This window comes from Microchirus variegatus, assembly GCF_963457635.1.
Source record: "Microchirus variegatus genome assembly, chromosome: 21".
Taxonomy (NCBI): domain Eukaryota; kingdom Metazoa; phylum Chordata; class Actinopteri; order Pleuronectiformes; family Soleidae; genus Microchirus; species Microchirus variegatus.
In genome coordinates this window covers 646260-666218 of record NC_139822.1, presented here as the reverse complement: position 1 = coordinate 666218, position 19959 = coordinate 646260, and the positions used below count along the sequence as shown (strand labels likewise).

The following is a 19959-nucleotide window of genomic DNA, read 5'->3' as shown; positions in this document are numbered from 1 at the left end:
CAGCACTAAAGTTTGTATAAGTCTGATTATTGCAACACTTTGTAGGGATGTAACAATATGAACATGTCATACATATCATATCAGTATACCGTGCAGTACTGTTATAATTGTTCAAAAATATTTTCACCAAGATTGATATTCCAAAACCTTAAGAAAACTCTGCAACTGTAGTTACCATGGTAAATAAAACTAATACGGTAAGTCCAGTACACAGTACCGGCACTTTTTTTTTTACCAGTACTCTGTTTAGGTTACCTGTCCAATTCATTACTATCGTCCCAAAATAATCATTTCTCAGGGTGCTCTCCTTGACAATCACATTGTCTCACAAGAGTCTAGTGTTTGTTTCTAGGGTCAATCATTTTTATTGTTAAACAAGAACAATATCTACCAGGCAGATGATCCGCTGTGGCGCCCCCTAAAGGGAGAAGCCAAAAGAAAAAGGAGAAGAAGAATATCTATTAAAAATGAATTAATGTCATGGAGGACAGCTTAATAACAGGACACCAAATAAAATGGACTGTCTTCTTGAAGTTTAAATAATTGCTGGAAATGTTAAAGATAATCTAAATGTACAAACTGGCAAAAAATATGAAACATTTACTTGTTTTAATTTAGACTAAATATCTTGATAAATAGATGTTGTCATCACTAACATCTTGAGTTTAATTATTTTGTAATATCGACAGAGATATACATGCCTCATATGGATAATGACTGCTCAATTCAGAATTCAGCACAAAACACAGATATAATATTAAACATCCAAAATTTGGATGGCCTAAATTTGTCTTCAGTCAATTGACATCCTTCAGCAGGCAACTGATAACATTCTCGCTGACAAGAATTCTCTTTAGGGTAATAGTGGAGCAGCCAAGCTCCTATTAGCTTCCATCAACTACTGTGAATGCCAGACTGACAGTGTAGCTATTTGGAAATACCACATGCTTGATTGCCGTAAGAAAGAGAAGCGATATATATAACTGCATCTCTTGCTAAGTCTGTGTCTGAAGGCAAGCTGAGCTGCTCTAACAGGCCAAATGTGGAACAACGCCTGCAATCAAGAGAACCAGAGTGAGAAGTGTTTGATAAAACACTATTGTTCAGTGAATTCACGTCATTCTGGCAAATATTTCTTTCATGAGTTCAGAACTCAAACTTTTTAATGACATTTTATTTCCTACAAACTGATCTAAAACTTAACCTCCAAACTGGCCTCCATCTGTTTTACATGTGCCTGATGTTTTGTTTTGTTTTCGTCAGTTTTTTCCTTGATATTGGTTGTTTTTGTTCATTTGCAGCATTATTGAAAATGAAGATGTACCTCAATTGATTATAGGTTTTTAATGAATGTTGCGTTTTATATCAATTCTATATTAATGAATCATAATTGATTGATCGACTCGTAGCACAAAAACAGGCACTACATGTTCCAATTAGATTGTAGCCCTTAGCCATTGCCATTTTAATCTGCATTTTCCTCCGTACAGAACAAAAATTCAGGTGCTTCAGAATTGCAACTGAGCACATTAATATATAGAAGACGCCAACGAAGAGACTAACAAGTTTAAAATTTCTCGCTGTAGCAGTGCTCTCACTTCAGGGTATTTCTCCAGGCAAGACTATTGACATTTAAATCTTCTGCTTTGCCTCCACCATGTCTAAGGTAATTCAAATTAATTAACATCTATTTCTGATAAATTACTCAGCTGAAGAATTGTGGTCTGGGAAAAATAAAACTTTGCATCTCCTCATAGTTATAAACAGCTTTATCGATCTTGGTATTCATTTTTGCACAGTTATATCACATTCAACATCTCTAAAACTGTAAATTGCACTGAGACACCAGTGTAGCTCAGATTCAGTACATCGAGAGTTGGAGGTTTGTCCTCTGCTCCATGCATCTATCTGACCTCTGACCCGCTATATGCTCTTGGCTTTGAGGATGTGTTGAATTTTTCTTGGTGGTTGCAACTCAACAGTGCGGATGTAAGTGGAAGTAGAATTGGTTACCATGGCAATCACATTCTCTCTTTCCCAGCAACAGACCGACAGCAAGAAACAGAAGAGAGACAAAGAGTGGGGATGAGTGGCTCTCAGTGGAGCATATTAAAACACAGCAACACAGATGGATTTAGGCCTCCAGGGTTAGGCTTGGCTCACTGTTAGTCTATAAAGAAATATAAAGCCTCGTGTAAAGACGGAATATATTACAAAAAAGTCCACTCTTTGAGGTAACTATTTGCTCCTGTCATATTATTGTAAACACATTCCATATGCATCATAGGTTGCATATGTACACATCTAACAATAAGTAAAAAAGGAACTGAAGGCAGCATTTTTATTGTTCCAGTTGGAAAGATAACTTAGTTTGCTCACCAGGGATTCCGATTTGTTTGTGAGATGACTTCTGAAACTGAATTTTGGGTTTTAATGAACCCGCTTTATAATTACAACCATAGATCTCCAGAAGTTTTATTTGAACATACTGGTGTTGGATGAAGCCAAAACGAATGCAGGGCCATTTTGCTTACCTATGACAGTGGAAATCACTGTGGCATAGTAGCAGTGATACAAGAGTGATTTGAAGTCATGTCAGTTTTAAATTGATTTTAAATTTGTTGCAAGCAGGGGCATTTTATCACTACTTGAAGAGAACATTGAGTGAGATAGGCACATCAAAAGTAATATAAATATGAGTTTATATTGCTGTAGTGAATGGAGCTTGCCTCATTTTTCCTCTGCCCTGGTTCTGTATTTTATCTCGGCTTCTAACACACACGGGGACGGACACGTACAGATATGCAAAGTTGACGGCTGACAGTCAGAGAGGCTGCAGAAGAGAAAATGATGTCGGCCTGAAAGTGAAACTCATGCTGCCTTCAAATGGGATCATGTTTACCATTTTCACAGAGACGAGACCATGTGAACACTCCCCTCCTGCGGTAATCACAACCTGCAGCCCTCAGAACCTCAGTCCCTCTAACGGTAGAGCCAAGAGGGCTTAATTTTCTCTTTGTTTTTAAGATTAGTACGATCTAATTTAAAGTGAGTTATCTGGTTTTTATGTGAAAGAAAGTTGATGCTGCCAACTAAATGTTTTTCTCAAGTCATCATCTTTTATTCATTTTATTTATTTAGTTTACTTGTTTTGATTCTGGACACAGCAAGGTTAGTATTTGAGACCATGTCACTGTTCATTTGTTCATTTGAATTATTCCAGTGATGAAAAGACTGGATCACAGGATTAACTAGAAAGAGCAGTTTGTGTCACACGTCACAGCATTCAGGTTACAGCCTCTCTCATTTTTGGCTATAGTGCTGATCAATGCTCATAGTTTCGTGTTACCTTTGTTGTTTTTAGATATTCTTTAAAATAAACTTAATATAATGATTAACCAGATGGTGAATTCAGATAAAGTAAAGTGGAAACCAAAGCTTCTGTTTTCAAAGCCCTGAAATAATTTATTCAGTTCTATAAACAGATGCATTTGGGAAGCACACTTCTATACTATATCCTGAGTCTTTGTTAGGTCCCAAGTAATGCTCTAGGCAAGTTGGTATACTTGCGCACCAAATTTTTTTTATTAACTTTGCCCCTAAATTTGCCCCTGTGAATCATATTACAGTCCAAAAAGCACCAGATGCATTTTCATTAGCTTCTTCCCGTGTTAATCTGAACTGCACAAAGGTATAATTTTGTGTGCGAGTGCAAGCTGTAGCTGCTCAGTCACACTAAGTTTAGCAGTGGACTGCCCTGATACAGAAAAGGGGCACTCCATAATACTTCAGCATCAAACTGTAATCGTTGTTTGGGGTGGTATATCATGTGGAACCTGATTGTATCTGTAATTGGGCAGGTGTGTATTAAAAGGGTTTATGACAAAATGTATAGTTTTATTTTCATTATTTCTGGCCTCTACCCCTGCTGTTTCATCTCTCATATCTGCTCAATACTGTGATGTGTTAACACAAACTCTAGCTCGCCAAACATCCTGTCCTCTTCAACACAATGTGTTCTGATAGCTTCACTCAGAGGAAAAGCTAGATTTGTTTGCTGCTTTCACCTAATTTATCTTTTGGACCAGATTGTCTTGAAATATTTAGGCTGGTCTTATTCTACAACAGTATTCTATTATCATCAACATATATATGCCACAGTCATTAGTTAGAGAAATCCACGGCAAGGTTCTTATTCTGCAAGCTGTAAGAGACTTTGCTGCAGCAGCAATAAGTAATTAAAAGAAGCGCCTGTTTGGCAGGATAGCTAATTAAATTAGCTTTTGCTTTGTGTGTGTGTGTGTGTGTGTGAGAGAGAGAGAGAGGGGGGGGAGAGAGAGAGAGAGAGAGAGAAGATGCCTTGAGGTCCATGCACCCACAAACGGGTGGGTGAGCACTTTTAAATTAATTTATTTGTGCCTGTGTGTTTTGTAACTTTTATTTAGGTTAATTTCGAAGAAGCTCACTGAACCAACGGGATAAATGATGTAGAGCTGTCACTTTGTATCCATAATTTTAACAATTCAGACTGTAAAATCCTGTTAGTTAGAAAATATTGAATTAATTGTCATGTGATCCAGTGGAGGGTGCTGTGAGTGCAGCTTGATCTTTGATCCACTTCCAATGCCCTCCTGGAAAACGATCAATATATCTGCAAGGAAGTAGCAACTTGTTTTGAACTTGATTTAAAAAAACCAAAAAACTGACTGGATGGTATGCGTGAGTTTGCCTGTGCCACATAGTGAGACAGTGCCATCTGTAATCCAGTCACTCTATCACTCAAGAACATCATGACGACCAAATCCCTGTGTGCAAACACTTCAGATAACGTTTTGACCAGTGCATGATTCTGCAGAGGTGCTGCGTGGGATGTGACCTGAGTGTTAAGAGTTACTCCTTCAGGAAACCTGAATTTACAGTATGTGGTCGGGTGAGAGAAATCGGTGTGAAGTTTAACTAAAAAAAGGAAAGGAAAAAAGGTGATGTGTGTGCTCTTTTGTTTGTTACCTCTTTAGGTCTTTTTCTGGCATAAACTGACTTTGTTAGTAGTCCTCATATAGGCCAAAACCTGGTCCTATTGAGGCTAAAAAAAACGTTTCGGATCAAGATTTGAACTGTGGTAAGGTAAAGGGATAACGGTTTGGTTGCGCTGTCCAAATGAATAGAAGTCAATGTGAGTCCTTAAACGGATAACTGCATAAACCTTTGTGTGTCTGTGTTAATATGAGTCTGTTTATGTATGCCACAAACTCACACATATCTCTCTTCACATGGCAGAGAATATTTCACCAGTAGCGTGAAATGATAGCTGCCATCTGATAATAAACAGTGACTTGTTGAGCGTGACTGAGCGCTCTTGCACTTCATTTCATTCTGTGATGAAGGCTAGCACTAAATTACCACAGTCTGCTCACAGTCTTTCTTAGCAACAGCAGGTGCCCGCAAGAGTCTTAAGGTTATCAGCAGTCTCGCACCCTGTGCAATGGTGTTAGAGTTTGTTTGTTTTTGCACTGTGAACAATATATTAAGTATTGACAGCTTTTTAATCAAGGCTGCCACGAAATCAGTTTTAACACAAATACCAGGCTAATCCTCTAAGTGAGGGTTAATAATATGGAACCTTAAATTGTTTGTGCTTGTGGTTTCATATTCAAGATTCAAGATTCAAGATGCTTTATTTATCCCGAGGGAAATTATTGTGCAACAATTGGGAGGTAAAAGTGGAGATGTACAAGAGTTAAAAGATACATAAAATAAAATAAAAATAAAAGTAAAATAAACAAATAAGACAAATGCAACAAAGTGCCAAACAGAAGGAAAAAGACATACAACAGTAACTTAAATGCAACAATGTCACAAAAAAAGAATCACAGTCAACGTAGGTATATATAATATACAGCAGTACGCATGGAAATAAAATAAGTACAACTAAATATGGTGAGCAAATGTTGAAAGTGATAAACAGTGATAAGGTGACTAAGTGACATTTGGATCAGGACACAGTGTCTCCACTGTTCCTAATGCGGCCAGAAGTAGATAAATTAAACAGCCTGATGGCCACAGGAAGAAAAGACTTCCTCTGGCATTCTGTGTTACACCGGGGGGGGGGAATGAGTGTGTTGCTGAAGGTGCTTCTGCTTGAAGTCAGCAGCTGGTGTAGAGGGCGAGAGTTGTTGTCCAGGATACTGTGCAGTTTACACAGCATCCTCCTCTCAGACACCACCACCAAAGAGTCCAACTGGACCCCCAGGACGGAGCCAGCCTTCCTGATGATCCTGCTGATCTTCTTGGCGTCTGCCACCGGTCAGCGCCACCGGTCTGTAGTCTTTGGAGGTGCTGGGACGCACCTTCTTCGGTACTGGTACCAGGCAGGATGTCTTCCACAGCACAGGGACCCTCTCCAGACTCATGCTGAGGTTGAAGATGTACTGCAGGACTCCGCCCAGGGGTCTCACATGTTTTGAGGACCCTCGGGCTGACACCGTCGGGACCAGCTGCCTTGTCCGGGCAGAGTCTGCACAGCTCCTTCCTCACCTGTGACCAGTGAAGGTCTGTCTGCTGTGTGTGTTGATGGGGGTGGGGAGAGGTGATGGCGGGGGGGGTTTGGAGGTGAATGGTTGTAGAGGAGCTGGGGGAGGGGTAGTCCACCTTCCTTCGATCTGTATGCGGGTTTCCACGACAACCATGATAGTGGCCACAAGTATGTTTGCTGGAATAGCGTGCAGCAGGCTTTTGCCCATCTCTATTCTTTTTCATCTTCTTTTTAGGTCCAATCAGTCCACAATGATAATCTGCAAAGCCAGTAATTCTCCCACCCACTAGCAATTATTATAATATAAGGTATTCCTTCAGTAACAAACATTGTTGAATTTCAAGAGTAACCCACTTTTTCAGGACATTTTCACACAATTTAGCTCCTTTTTTGGTTTGCCCATTTGAGCCGAGATCATTCAGCCTGCTACACACAATAAATATGAGCTCACAGATATTTTACCTGCTTTCCCCTTTACGTGGTTCTTGGCCTTGGCTCTTCATAGTGCCTCCAGGCCTCTTGGTGAGAGCAGCTTTGGGATTTTTCCCTGCAAGCCAGGAAGGAGGTAGTGGCAGGAGAGGAAGTGCTAACCCTCCCCAGTGGCTTATGATCCATCATCTCCCTTTACTTCGCTGAGAGGCTGCAGGCAGGCTGGCCGTCAGCCTGTAGTCAGTCCCCTGTCGGTTTACGCAGCTATTCTTCTTTGGCCACTGCATTGACTTCCATCATTCATTTGGACAGCCTAAACCTTATTATATAAAGCCTTATCCTAACCGTATTCATACTTAGTTAATGCCTAATCATGTGAACACACACATACATAGCCTTCAGGTGGAATTGTGGCACAGTCCTATACTTTGCACACGCAAACATTAACAAATTAGGTCTAATCTGGGTTAATTTGTCAGTCATTCACACAAAGTGCATCTTGCACAATTTTTCACACTTTATTTTGACAGCAGCATGTACACAAGCATGTTAGATTAGAGGAAAAGGCAAAAGCGAAAAATGGAAGGTCTTAATGGAGTTTTATTACGTCCATCTCCTTTTTTAATGTTTCACAACCAGATAATATCCTAGCTTCAAGGAATTCACCTCATGAGATACTATCATCCTATCACGCAAGCTTTAACTGGGTGGATATCTGTTTTTTTTTTGTTTTTTTAAGACTTAGGAGGAACTACTCATTTATGTTTTTGTTCATTTTTGTTTTGACTACAAATACCCAGCTTGTCCCATTTGTTTATATATTACCCTTATCAGTTGGAGCTTGAGTTTATTTGCCAGGCAAGACTGTGTAACTTGCACATACTGATCCTCGCCAATACTCTCAGCATGCCTTTGAAGTTTTATTTAATTTTTTTATTTTTTTCAGTATGTGAGGCTTTTAGTACATCAATTTCAATTAGCTGAAAACTGTACCATCACTTCAGGGATAGGCAACCAGGAATTACAAGTCACTTTTAAGTAGGGCTATCACAGTGAAGTAATGTCCCAGGGAGTAGAGAAAATCTACACTAGTTGTCTCACCACTCGGCCACTGGGTCTGCATCTGTCGTCTGTGACCTGTGCTTGTAGAACACATGAAGGTGACATATTGTCTCAAGCGCTCATGGGACTGCATGCAAAGGGGGTTTGTGTGACTTCAGCAGGTCTCCAGTCTTGTTTTCTGCTGCTTGGAGGACCACTGCTCGCACTGAGGACTGTTCTTTTCTAACAGCAGGCACAGTGACACTGTGTGCCCTGTTCTCCATCTCTGTTATTTCTTCAGTCAGTATGTAATTGTGATACAGCAGTGGAAAGTTGTTTACAGTGTACCACACTTAGTACAGCTTAATTTATCAGGATTATTTTTACACAATTTTAGGTATCTGCATATTTGCAACTTCGTGGTTGTTACACCACACAACATCAGTTTCAGAATGTTCATAAGCAGAGCGGTTCATGTTCATGAGCAGAAGTTCAAAAGGCCTGCGTTTAGGGAAGGGCAGCCCTTGATACGTAGCCTCTTCTTCCCTGACCCTCTTTTTGGAGTCACCTTTAAAATATGCAGTAGGAGCTTAAAAACACATGGAGGTCATGCAAAAACATATGGACATGACCTGTGCAAAAGTATAAAATGACAGAGGTTTTAGTAAAGAGATGTCTTGTCGTTCTCTTTTTTGGCACAGTTTGGCACCATCTGTGCCATTTGAGATTTCATAGGTACCAGTATATGCTTTTAGCTTTTAGCTGAGTATCTGACCTTTCTGTGGGTATGCAGCATGTCTGTGTTTGTTAAAGTTAGATATGGTTTTTTGACGCTTTTGTCGCTGCGTGTGACGCTGCCACCGGTGCGTCTGTGAAGAGGTTAAAAAGGATGATCAAAGCAAAGATGGTTCAGAACAAAAGGTATTTTCTAAGTAAAGTAGTTTCTCCAACACTGCTCATTGTGGTGGGTGTGTTTGTGTAATCTAAATCCTCCTGTTCACCAACTAGCCTGCCTAATTTGACTGCAGTCGCTCTAAAGCTCCATTTTCGAAAGTGGCTTAAGTGGTTCAGTTCTTCACCAAAGCTTAATTTATCCATCACTACTGTTGCCCTTCACAGTTTTTTCACAGTGAATTATTTAATCACAGTTTGTTTGTCATCACTTTTCAAAGCTCTTCAAAGCTCTGAGTTCCAAAATTCTTTATGGCAGTTCATCCAAGGTTCCTCAGTGCAGTTCAAAGGTCCCCATCACAGTTCCAAGTCCTCCTTGGTTTTTTATATAAGTTATATTAAAATAGTTGAGTCAGAGTTGTATAACTACTGTGCTTCCACCACTTCAAAGATAAAACACTTGATCACATACTTTTTCTTGATCAAAGGCTTCTTCTTAGTCTAGCAGCTAATTAGCAATCAATAAATATCTAAATACAATGATACAATATGCAAGTACATCAACATACACAGGTTCTATAGCACTGCGTCTCATATGGGATACAGAAAGACGAAAAAGAAAGAGGCAATGTAAAGAGAAGGTGGGAAAAGAACCCATAAGGAAGGATAGTAGTTAGTTGGTTCATAGTAGTGCTGTTCTTTGACACTTCTCTGGCAGAATTATTGATTGAGTAACCATGACCCAAGAATGTTTCATAGGAGATCAGCTTATACTTGAAGAGTACTATGATGAGGACTATGAAGCCACTGAACAAGACATCCAGGATTTTGCAAGAGATATTGGCATTGATCCAGACTGTGAGCCCGAGCTCCTGTGGCTGGCCAAAGAGTGCATCTTTGCTAAAATGCCCTCTAAGTGTACCCCTTGTCAGGACACAAAAGGCAATATCTACTATTTTAACTTTTCCACAGGTGAGTCCACCTGGGACCACCCTTGCAATTTGCTCTACCACCACCTGGTTGCCGAGGAGAGGGAGCGCATCCAGGCTGTGGCAGTAGGAACAGGAGCAAAAATAGAGAGGGACAAAGGGAAGAAAATGGGACGGAGGAAGAACAAAGAGAAAAAGACATCAGTCAAGACTCTTGGAGTATTTACTTCAACTTTGAGACCCTTAATGTCCACACTGCCTGCTCTAAGAGGTGTGGATGCTGCTGGCCCCGGTACACTCCCCTTGTCTGTCCCTGGTCTCCAAGGATCACTCGGTAGCTCTGGCAGGCTTGAGCCCCTCAAGACTATCAAAATGTGTCTTGAAAGTAACAATGATGGCACAATCTCAGACAAAATCAAGGCAAATGAGCCAAGTCTTTGTGGTTCAGAACGGCTGTTGAAGAACCTGTACACCCTTGGAAATGGTCTTCAAATCGAGCAATCTAAGTTCAATACAAACAATGAAGTGACTTCAACGACCACTAATTTCGGTCTGTTAGAGACGGATATCCATCATCTGTCGGATGCTGGTCCACTGGAGAAAGGTGACAAAAAGGAGGAGGAGGAGGAGGATGGCGCAAAAACAAATACTGCAGAGTCTTTCACCAAGCATTCACTTGCAAAAGACAAAAGCAACAACCATCTCAGTCAACTCAGTCTCTACCAATCCAGCTATTCACCCTTCCTCTCCAGCCCCCCCGATACAAACATTGAAGTGACATCATTATCCATTGATGTCAATCAATCAGAAAAGGATGTCCATCATCTGTTTGGTGCTGGTCATCCAGAGAAAGGGGCCAAAGAGGAGAACGAGAAGGGAGCAAAAACAAAGACTGTGGAGGCTGTCAACGGGCATTGTCTTGCAGTAGATAAAAGCAACACCCAGTCCAGCCCTTCACCTTTCCTCAGCTCCTCCTACTCAGAGCCTGGCATCCAGCTCCAACCGAAAGATACTCAAACGCAAAACAAGTTGCTGAATGAAGAGCCACGTTGGAGAACATGGAATAATGAAGAGAGAGAAGAGAGGGAGGAAGAGGAGAGAAAGAGGAGGGAGACTGATCAGGAGGTGGAGGAAAACAGGAAGCAACTTCTGAGGGCAAATGATAAACAAATGTTTCTTCTGGAGGAGCTGAGAAGAGAAGAGGAGGTAGAGGAGAGGAAACTGAAGCAGGAGAGTGACGATAGACTAAGGGCTCTGAGACAGTTCCTCCAGTGTAAGAGGAGAGAAGAAGAGGCCAGTGTCATTGAGGAGTCTCACAGGTCAGTGATGGAGCTCAGAGACTCTGTCCAGAAGGAGATGAACACACAAAAGCAAAAGATCAGGGTAGAGAGTGAAGCTATGTTGAAAGAATTCCGCATTGCTTTGGAGGAAGAACAATCAGTGGAGTGCAACACACTCTATGCTCAGAAAAAGCAAAAGGAAACATATCTGAAGTCACAGTTGGAAGAGGAGCTGCAAGCAGAGAGTAGGAGGCTCCATGAAGAACAGGAAGAGAAACTGAGCTCTCTGAAGATGGTGCTGGCACATGCGCTACAGGAAGTGCACTGTGATCACAAGAGGAAGCTGGAGCAGCTGAGGGAGGACCACAAGATAGAGATGAACAACATCCAGATTTGCCTGGATGAGGAGACTGACAGGACACTGAAGGAGCTCAGAGAATCTATACAGAGGGAGAGAGAGATGCAAAAGCACAAACTCAGGGCGGAGAGTGAAGCCATTTTTAAACAACTAAATGCCACTCTGGAAGAAGAACAATCAGCAGAATGTGACAGACTATATGACCAGAAAAGGCATGAGAAAGAATGTCTGAAGGCACAGTTGGAAGAGGAGTTGCAAGCAGATTGTAGGAAGCTCCACAAAGAACAGGAAGAGAAGCTGAGCTCGATGAAAAGGGAGCTGGTTGATATGTTTCTGGAAGTGCAGTATGATCATGAGAGGAAGATGGAGCAGCTGAGGGAGGAACACAAGACACAGATCCAGAAATACCTGGATGAAGAGATGACACAAAAGAAGAACTTGCTGTCCTTTCGGGACGAGGACAGAGAGCATATCCAGGCCTCCAATGATGTCCAACTGGAGAAACGCTGTCTGCCGTGCAACATGCAGGTACAAGAGAATCCACTTACACACTTGCATAAGGAGTCTGAACTGCATCATCTGGCATATCACTCAGACCTGTTAGCCAAGTACCTGAGGAGCCAGACATCCTTGCTTGACGAGGAGGTGGATAGGCAGCAAGAGGTCTTACCCAGGCTGATCCAGGAGAGAGACCAACTGAGAAATGAGAAACATCAAGCCCAAGAACTTGACCGGAGAGTCACAGAAGGTATGATCACAGCCAAAGAGGAGGATGGGCAGCAGAAAAGGGAGAGTGCCACAGTAACTGATGAGGTAATTAAGAAACTTCTGCAGGAGGCGAGAAATGCAGCAAAGCTGCAGCAGACAGTTAATATAGGGAGGTCTCTCTTTTTGAAAAAAAGAGGAGCAGCTTCAGCAACACAATAGGAGCCAAAAAGTATTTGTCTGAGGGTCTGTCTCCACTGGTAGGAGAAAGGAGATTGAATTTTGATGTGACCCAAGGTAGACACCAGCATCATCGCAGTCCCAAATGTTGGGACAACCCTGTCATCAGAAGGTCATCTTACAGTTCCAGCCAAAGACCAGGAGTTGACCTGAGTTCTTGCAGTAGAATCCAGGCCATCTAAGTGCACTTGGTTCAAGAGCTCAGATTGACACACCTTACATGGCTTTGAAACTTTCACCACCTTCTCTAACACGCAGTCATGCAGCTTTTCCCCAGGTGCAGATCCTGGGGCCCCAGCTCCTTAGCCACATGAGGATTCAGAACCTTTGCCAAATTGAGCAGCTCTGGGAAGCTCAGAAGCCACCTTAACAGCTCCCTTAACAGCACCCCATAGAAAGTGATCTGGGGGACCTGGAAAAACCTCAAATGGCCAAATTTTCTGGGGCAACCATCAACAGCTCAAGCCCAGTTAGCCCAGTTAAAGAAGCAAGATTTTACAAGGTTGAGGTGAGATCAAAATAATTGCATTTATATAGTTGGCAGCAAGATAGCAGCAAGGTGATATCTAAAGATGTTGTGCCATATACCCCAGCTGTACCATGTTATAGCTTGGGTTAAAAAGAAAGCAAATGAATCACCCGGGTTTTGGAGGGTTTATCATGCCATGATGTATTTGATGTGTGGGTAGAGACGTTAAAAAGTAAATATTTCTCTTGTTCTGAGTGTCTGTATGACACGCATTGCAAATTGCATAGTTCAACAACTGCGAGTGCCCATATGGCAGCCCTTTTATTTGGATAGAGAAAAATTGAGAATAGAGGCCTGAGACACCGAAAACAGATGACATTGCAACCAAGAGAGTTTCTGGGCATCATCCACCACACCAAGGTTAGTATTTAAAGTGATGCTGATCTTATTTCATGGTTTGAATATTAGCTTAAGCTATTGTATAATGTGTAAAATAATATATTTTTTAAAGCTAACATTAAAGGTGCATGATAAATTAAATAAGACAAGATTATCCATTATTATTCCCACAACGGGGAAAATTTACATTGTTACAGCAGCATAGACAATATATGGAAAGAGTAATAAATAATTAACATGCATTTTTACTGTGACTGTACAATATAGATTCATATTAACAGATAAGGTAATGAAAAAAATCCAACAGAATATACAGTACAATTATTATGGAATCAAAATGTATACAGCAGGAACTTTATATTACAATTTAAATATTGCCAGGGAATTATCCATACTGTGTAAGATATTGCACTTATGTAAATTACACTGTTTAATAAATATTACGCATGGTATTTATAGAACTGTGAGAAATGTGTGGAGCTGATGAAAGACTGCCAAGTTCACTTGAAATTATCTCAATTACCCTTACACATATCATGACTATTTCTGTACAGTTACTTCTGCTAGAATCAAAAGAACTGTTACCCAGGAGAACAAGGAATGGGCACTGGCTTCATATTTTCAACTTGGCAGTTTTACTGGGATGGCGTAGGTTTTGAGTCAAGAAACGACTTGGATATGAGCTTATACACCTGTTCTTATACCATGTTCGTTGAAACATTACGTTTACACTATATTTAACCAGTGGCAATACAGCTTGGGGTCAATTCATCTCACACTTCTGAATTTTCTACATTGGCAAAAGTTTGGCCAACCCCTTGAAGTAGTTATCTTTATAATTTATCATCTTTTAGACCATGTGTGTTAAAAATAGTGTAATATGTATGGAGAAACACAATTATTTAAGGCCAATGATGTAAACAACATAGATATGAATGTAAACCCATGGTAATCACAACCATTGCTCTGATGGCTTTAATGTAATTTTGAAAACACCATATTTTTAGGTACAGTCTCGTACTTTGATTTCTTAGTGTGTAGAGATTGTTAAAAAGTTCCTGTCTAACAGTAGCTTGCTTGGTGGCTCTCCAGATGGAATTCTATCTGAAGACTTCATCATTGAAGTCATGTGTCTGTGGCCAGCCAGAAACAAGACTACCCTACAGGCAGCAGAGAATTCTTTCTTAAGATGGATAAGGTGACGGATTATCGGACATGAAAACAAACTCATGATGACTGGCATGAGTTCCAGGGCAACATACACCTGTGTGGAGCGAATGGTTTTCAGCTACGTCTATGGAATCCTCTTGACCTCAACATCCTTCCACATATTTGTTTAACTTACGTAGCCTGCTACATTCATGATCATGGTGTAAGGTAACTTTGTATATTCACCAACGTGTGGTTTCAGGGTGCTTCCAATCAGTTATTTCCATTTTGTGACTTTCTGCATAGAGAAATACTTGTACTTTTTCCTGCACTTGATTTGATAACTAGTTACTTACTTAATCAGCTTGCCCATTGGCCAGCTGTTTTACTATTTCTTATCAATAAAATGTTTTTAAATTCAATTTATTTATTAAAATTAGATTTTATCTTCTGCACATTAGTTTGTCAGTATAAGATCGGTAGTTAAATTGCCTGCATCATATTAACACATTTATGACCTGTTAAATAATGCTTTTGCCACTTCAACAAAACCTATCTGGTGTTTCCTTTAACTTAAATCAGTCAAAACAACAGGAAGATACCTACACGGAGCAAAGCATGCCTGTTGCTAGACATGAATTGGTATTGTTCAAAGTTGCCACAATGCCACATCATTTCAGTTTCTGAATGGAACACTCCACATGTATTGTGCCACTGGAGATTATTCTGTTGTGAACTGTCCAAGACAGGTGTGTAGTATGGACTAGGGGTGTCCTATCCACGAAAGCATTAGTTTGGTTTCTGTTTTTGCAGCTATTAGACACCCCTGATATTTGCTTTGGCTTCCGTTGCTGTGAACCTAATACTACATTTTTGTATGACACAGACTACACCACTGGCTGACAACCAAATTTCAGTTGCCACTGTTCTTTGACAGAATTTGCACACAAGCCATTTTTAGTAAAAGTGAAGACAACTGTCATTTTAATTAGAAACATGTCTTTTTGTAGGCAATTTTCTATGCTATTCAGCTAAATTTAGCACTGGCTGGGAAAAGCCATACTTTATTTTACATCATAATTCATTCAGTCCAGTTTAAATGTCGCAGTTGATTTACAGTTTATAGGTTAAAATTCTACTTGAAACAATATATGGGTAACCTGAAGCCTTTATGGGTAACATGAAGCTTTTATTTTGGTAATTATATTGAGGGAAAAAGATAGAGGGGGAAGAGACAAGTGATGTCATCCACAGGACTGTGGAGGTAATTAGTCACTGATGACATGCACCTGTGTAGAATAAAACATGTGCATTGTGAGTGTGAACTGCAGTGATTGGTGAGTGAAAAACTTCCTTAATATTAAATATAATGTAATTTAACAGAAAAATTATTAAGTTGACATGATTTACTCAGAACAGGTTGTTTTGTGTGGGCAGACTTTTTAATCATTTTAATACTATAATAATACTATTTATTATTTGGGACTCTGGAGGCCTGATGAGTCGGCACAGTGTGAAAAAAGATGACTCACTCATGTTTTTGTGTTCCGCCTCAGTCTAAGTACAGGAGATAAAACATGCGATGGTGACTTCCGCACTCATTGTTAAGTACTCAATTGTAAGTCGCTTTGGATAAAAGCGTCTGCTAAATGACATGTAACGTAATGTAATGCCGCAATGATACATTCCTGGAATTGTAGTCTCCTGGAGATGCGCTTTGTCCCTAAAAATGCGAGAGTGCTGCACAGAGTTCTACTTCCAAACTCCAGCCTCAGAGGATTTACATTCCTCCTGACCGCTGTGCCAGCAATGTGTGAATGGGTATGAATGATGAGTGATGTGCTGCACATAGATGCGCTGTGAATGGGTGAATGGCAACAACTGTTGTGTAAAGCAGCTTTGAGTGGTCATCAAGACGAGAAAAGCACTACATAAATACAAAGCATTCCGTTTAAATGTATCTACATATTGCAACTGGCCTCATCAACTGCAGCCATTTCCTCTTTTCGTTGCAGGGAAAGTGGTGGAAGAAGCAATTTAGGATCTTTTAGAATTAACTGATCGATTCAAATGACAGGGGACAGACACAGCACTGTGGCTTATTTAAAACAATAGCTTCTGTTTCTTGGACCTGGAAATACTTGGTATGCATCACAACCTCACAGACAAATTAAAAGATTAATCTCCCTCTCACAATGCCTACTTTTACTTAATGACACCTCCTCTTTAGTTGTGATAGATGTCTTTTATTAGCTGGTCTCATAGTAGCTAAAACAAGGATAGCTTGTCTTTGGAAACTACATCTTACATTGTCTGTCTGTGGGAATGGCTCTTTTAAAGAGATACTGCAGAGTTGGAGTTTTCTACAGCATGATCTTATTGTGTATATATGCATGTATTTATGTATGTATGTATTTGTATTTGCTACTAGAATGTAAGTGAAGATTGAGCAGAACACTAAACTGATGCAGACTCATTTTTTAAAGGACTGGAATCACAGCCATGTAAGGGCATATGGAAATGCATAGAAGCCCCCTGGTGGCCTGTGTACATGCAAATGAAACATGAAAATTGTTACTTAGGTTTAATACAACTACTAACCTATTCTGTGGTACCATTTAACTTTCCAACTATTTGACTATAAGGTTTCTGTCACACGAAACTGTAACACTAAACATCCTGCTGAAATGTGTTGCTTCATAACCTCCACGCTCATTCTCTGTGGTAATGGTGTTGATGTTGACATCAAAGTCTGAACTCAGCATGGCCATAGCAGCTTCAAATCATCCAGCTGTTAAGCTGCTGATTACAAAAAAGACAATGCATCAACAGCTAGTCTTGAAAAGGCTGAGTGCCTTGGAATAAAATAAAACAAACATCTGTGAAAAATGACTGAACTAAACAAAAGTGCCAATGTAGTGTTACACACTTATTCAACAAACACTATAGCCTAATAACTCCAACTTTAATAATGTCCTGTGGAAAGAATGTGGAAATTCCCTCATAAAGTGCCTAATTGCATTATAACTATACAGGATGATGACCTCCAACCAGTTTGATTATTTGACCTTCAAAGAGTACCCAGGACTCTTATATAGAAAGTATTGTATTATAGTATTGGATTTATGGATGTTTTGAAAAAATTAAAAAATACGAAAAAAAAAAATATATCATTCATTCATAATCTGTGCTGTGTGCAGCCAAGATTTTCCAGAAGTTGTTAGGTGCTGTTCCACCATGTATTCGGGTCTTGTTGGAACCGTTTAATTGGAGTTCCAAACTGACTTTATGGCCGCCTGTTACTGAAGATATAACTTCAGCAACAGGCAAGTAAGAGTTTGTCAATATTGCCTGTAAGTGAATCATTCCTTGTTTGTACATCAATATTGTGGTTTTAATTTGATCAGATACGTGAAATTCAGTGCTTAAATATCAATGAGTTGGTATCTTCTCTGCATTCCTCATTGTTTATCATCCTTATTGCTCTTTTTTTTTTTACAGTATGTTTATTGGCTGGAGGTAGAATTAGTGTGTGGGAATGGTCCACACAATAATTCAGATATGGTCAAACAAGTGAAAAATATCGAATATGCAGTGACATTGGAGTCAGTGTGTATTCACTCCTTTTCTCCAGAATGGCTGTGCTCTAGCCCTAGCTTTCCACTGTTACATATTTGTGGTTTCCAACTGCAAACGTGTACCGTTTTTCTTGACCTGTAGGCCACCATCTTCAGTTTGACAAGTTTCTTTATATTTTACCACAAAAAATAAACTCAGAGCTATTCGAGTCCATGTCACAGGGGCTAGAAAAAATAAGTATTTTAAAACAATGTCACAAGAAAACTGCATGTCAACATACACGGTGCAGTTTTACACCATCTATGTCTGGTGAAAGTAATCTCCATCTTGTGCCAGTTATTTAGTTGTACATTAAAATGTGAGCCAGTTAAATTTGTTAGGACCCCAAAAAGCTTGTCCTGGCCCTGGGTAAATGCATAATATCAGAAGAGGATTTGGCAAAGAATACATATTGAATGGAATGAAAGCCTTTAGCTTTTTATTATCTCTGGAAATTCCACTCACCAACAGTTGGCCTTATTTGGTACGCCTTGTCAACAACAGCTTAAACTGATTGAATCTGATGCCAAGCAGAGAGCGAGACAACTGTTTACAAGCTTGATTCAGTGATACAGAATACAAATATCTCTTTAAATTGAATTATTTCTGGGGGGTGGGAGGAGGTGAGGTTCTTCTTTTCTCCCTCTGAGGGACAGTTATTGTTATAAGTGCCTGTTTATAAGCTGTGCTGACTATACCATATAGATAAGGTTAAAGAAAGTTCTTGATTAGTCCTCAACCAGTTACAGAATTGTGCAATGAATTGGATCAGAGACTTCAATGATTATGGGAAAAGGCATTACAGCCATTTGGCTGTACAAAAAGCAAACCAATGCAATTTTCAAAAGTCAACAGGTTATTTGAAAATGCAGTTAAGAGAAGACAGAAAATGTTTAAAATGTACTCAGAAAGGAACTCTGACTCATCTGCAGTGGGAATACAGTAACATTATAAAGCTCTGTCTATAATGGAATAGCAAAGCAAGCTTTGATCAAAGCTAATATAGTCATCTCATTTACACCACAGTCATGTATACTGGGAGACTTGCAGAGCTTCAACACAATATTATGTTAAAAAAAAATCCACTTCTGTGTGGATTATTGAGCAATGGGAATTAATTAGGTTGTGAAAGGTGACATTCAGATTACAAGATAAGGAGACACTATACAGAAATATTAGCACACGTGGAAGGGTTCCTCATGTCACTTTAGGTCATTGGATGAATACATTTTTGAGATGAAAACATTAATTGAAAAAAGTGTTTAGACGGTCGAGGGACGGTCTTTGCCGTGATGGTGACAGCGGCTGGATAACCTGCCTTCACCAGCTGACTGAAAAAACATTTACCAAACCAAAATAGTTTTAATGTCGGCTCCATGGGAAGAAATCGACAGTGTTTAACTAATTCAATGACTTTGCAGGTGTGTGACGATAAAATTTAAGATTTAATAAAATGTACTCTTAAATCTCATAAATCTGTGACTTTATTTTCTTGTATATTCGACACTTTTAATCTCGAGGCTGTGACGACTTCGGGTCCATTGAGCTGTCACTCAAAACTCAATAGCTAATCAGCAGAGAGCTTCCTAAGGCCCGCCCACCCACAAACCAAAACCCACACAGCAAAGAACACTTCAGGTAGCGCAAAGAACAAATGTATTTTTAAACAATAAAATTATATATGTTTTAATGGTTAAAGCAATATTTGTTTTTGCTTCTGAAAAACTGTTGCTTGCTTCATGAAAAGTGTAGTTAAATGTGTATAATTAATGTTAATTCACGGTGTATTTTTGTTAATCGTATGTTGTATGTCTCATTATGTCAACATAACACAACTGCTGTATCGAGTGCTCCTCTTGTCCTTTATTTTAAAAAAAAAGAGACGGCTATGTCACTGCAAGTTTCTGAGAACAATAGAA

At 39.8% G+C, this 19959-nt stretch overlaps 1 protein-coding gene across 1 annotated transcript in view; it reads left to right on the top strand.

Moving 5' to 3' along the window:
• alk (ALK receptor tyrosine kinase) overlaps positions 1-19959 on the top strand; it is a gene marked incomplete at both ends in the record, with an annotated part of 379437 nt that overhangs the window by 213141 nt on the left and 146337 nt on the right. The gene's annotated exons all lie outside the window — the stretch shown is intronic.